Source organism: Arachis ipaensis, chromosome B2, assembly GCF_059453495.1.
Source record: "Arachis ipaensis isolate K30076 ecotype BB chromosome B2, ASM5945349v1, whole genome shotgun sequence".
Classification (NCBI taxonomy): domain Eukaryota; kingdom Viridiplantae; phylum Streptophyta; class Magnoliopsida; order Fabales; family Fabaceae; genus Arachis; species Arachis ipaensis.
Window position 1 is genome coordinate 81896039 of NC_142437.1, and position 3167 is coordinate 81899205.

A 3167-nucleotide genomic window follows, 5' to 3' on the forward strand; every position below is an offset into this window, starting at 1 on the left:
ATAGAGGACCTTGCTTCAGTCATGAAACTGAGCGTGGTCTTAGATAGATTAGAGACTATAGTTGCTAAGTCAGAGTGGCTCTGCTTAGAATTCTCTGTCTGTTGCTGAGAAGATGATGGAAAAGGTTTGCTATTGCCAAACCGGTTTCTTCCACCATTATTATTATTGAAGCCTTGATTAGGCTTCTGTTGATCCTTCCATGAGAGATTAGGATGATTCCTCCATGAAGGATTGTAAGTGTTTCCATAGAAATCTCCCATGTAATTCACTTCTTCCATTCCAGGATTCGCAGGATCATAAGCTTCTTCTTCAGAGGAGGCTTCCTTAGTACTGCCGGATGCAGCTTGCATTCCAGTCAAACTCTGAGAAATCATATTGACTTGCTGAGTCAATATTTTATTCTGAACCAATATGGCCTTCAGAGTATCAATCTCCAGAACTCCTTTCTTCTGAGTTGTCCCATTATTCACAGAATTTCTTTCAGAAATGTACATGAACTAGTTATTTGCAACCATTTGAATGAGTTCCTGGATTTCTTCAAGTGTCTTCTTCAGATGAAGAGATCCACCAGCAGAGTTGTCCAATGACATCTTGGATAATTCAGACAGACCATCATAGAATATACATATGGTGCTCCATTCTGAAAGCATGCCAGAAGGACATCTTCTAATCAATTGCTTGTATCTTTCCCAAGCTTCATAGAGGGATTCACCTTCCTTCTGTCTGAAGGTTTGGACTTCCACTCTAAGCTTACTCAACTTTTGAGGTGGAAAGAACTTGGCCAAGAAAGCATTGACCAGCTTTTCCCAAGAATTCAGGCTTTCTTTAGGTTGTGAGTCCAACCATGTCCTAGCTCTATCTCTTATAGCAAAAGAGAAAAGCATGAGTCTATAGACCTCAGGATTAACCCCCTGGGTCTTAACAGTATCACAGATTTGCAAGAATTCAGCTAAAAACTGATGAGGATCTTCCAATAGAAGTCTATGAAACTTGCAATTCTGCTGCATTAGAGAAACTAGTTAAGGCTTAAGCTCAAAGTTGTTTGCTCCAATTGCAGGAATTGAGATGCTCCTTCCGCAGAAGTCAGAAGAGGGTGCAATAAAGTCACCAAGCATCTTCCTTGCATCTCCACCATTGTTGTTGGGTTCGGCCATCTCTTCTTCTTTTTCGAAAAATTCTGTTAGGTCCTCTCCAGAGTGTTGTGCTTTAGCTTCTATTAGCTTCCTCTTTAGAGTCCTTTCAGGTTCCGGATCAGCTTCAACAAGAATGTTCTTATCCTTGCTCCTGTTCATATGAAAAAGAAGAGAACAGAAAATAAGAAAAATCATCTATGTCACAGTATAGAGATTCCTTTATGTGAGTAGAAGAAGGAAGAATAGAAGAATGAGAAGAGAAAAATTCGAACACAGAGAGGGAGAGAGGGTTCCAATTTTTAAGAAGAAGATGAGTGTTAGTGATTAAATAAATAAATAGAAAGAGTTGAGAGAGGGAGAGAATTCGAATATTAGTTTAAAATAAAATAAAATTATTTTTGTTTTTATTTAAATTTTGAGTTATAATTCAAAAATTAAGAGAAAAAATAAAATAAAATTTGAAAACTAATTAAATTAATTAATTAAAAAGATTTTTGAAAAAGTGATTAGTGATTTTCGAAAATTAGAGAGAGAGAAAAGTAGTTAGTTAGTTTTGAAAAAGATATGATTGAAATTTATTTTGAAAAAAGATTTGAAAAATAAATTTAAAAAGATTTGATTTTAAAAATTAAAGTTGATTACTTGACTAACAAAAAACTAAAAGATATGATTCTAGAATTTAAAGATTGATCCTTTCTTAATAGGCAAGTAACAACTTGAAAATTTTTGAATCAAAACATTAATTGTTTTCATTAATTTCGAAAATATGAAACAAAAATAAGAAAAAGATTTTGAAAATCGATTTTTAAAATTTTTGAAAATATATAAAAAAATGGAAAAAGATTTTATTTTTGAAAAAGTTTTGAAAAGTTAGGATTTTTAAATTGAAATTTTGACTTGACTCATAAGAAACAACTAAATTTTAAAAATTTTTTACTAAGTCAATCCAAAAATTCGAAATTTATGAGAAGAATAAGGGAAAGATATTTTTTATTTTTGAATTTTTATAAGGAGAGAGAAAAACACAAAAATGACACAAGACATAAAAATTAAAGATCAAAACTAATAATGCATGCAAGGACACTTTGAATGTCAAGATGAATACCAAGAACACTTTGAATGTCAAGATGAACACCAAGAACTTATTTTTGAAAATTTTTAATAAAAGAAAAATATGCAAGACACCAAACTTAGAAATTTTTAATGTTGAGACACTAACAAATTGAAAATGCATATGAAAAACAACAACAAACACAAAACAAGAAAATCACAAGATTAAAAAAAGACAATCATCAAGAACAACTTGAAGTTCATGAAGAACACCATGCATGAGTTTTTTTCGAAAATTTTAAGAAAAATTAAAAAGATGCAATTGACACCAAACTTAAAAATTGACACTAGACTCAAACAAGAAACACAAAATATTTTTGGTTTTTATAATTTTATTAATTTTTTTGGTATTTTTTGAAAATTAATTAGGAAAAGAAAATAAAAGAAATCCAAAATTTTTAATAAGAATTTCCAGGAATCATGCAATGTTAGTCTAAAGTTTCGGTCCAAAAATCTAGACATGGCTTAATAGCCAGCCAAGCTTTATATGAAAGCTTCGGTCCAAAAGATTAGACATGGCCAATGGCCAGCCAAGTTTCAGCAGAGCATTACATACAACAGACAAATTGATGGGAATCAAAAGGCTCCTGCAATGATAAGTGGAAGCCTCGGTCCAAAAAAAAATTAGACATGGCTTGACAGCCAACCAGGTTTCAACAGATCATGATGAAACTCTAGAATTCATTCTTAAAAATTCTGAAGAACAAAATAAAATATTATTTTTTTGGATTTTTTTTCGAAAATAAAAAAAATAAAATGATTAAAAATAAAATAAAATTACCTAATCTGAGCAGCAAGATGAACCGTCAGTTGTCCAAACTCAAACAATCCCCGACAAGTGCGCCAAAAACTTGGTGCACGAAATTGTAAATCACACTTTTCACAACTTCGCACAACTAACCAACAAGTGCACTGGGTCGTCCA

General features: G+C 32.0%; 1 non-coding gene across 1 annotated transcript; it reads left to right on the forward strand.

The window, feature by feature from the left end:
* The first annotated feature begins 648 nt into the window (after positions 1-648).
* LOC148574597 (small nucleolar RNA R71) lies at positions 649-752 on the forward strand. Its single transcript, XR_015906802.1, has one exon. It is a non-coding gene; the product is annotated as a small nucleolar RNA R71 (small nucleolar RNA).
* The last annotated feature ends 2415 nt before the right edge of the window (positions 753-3167 follow it).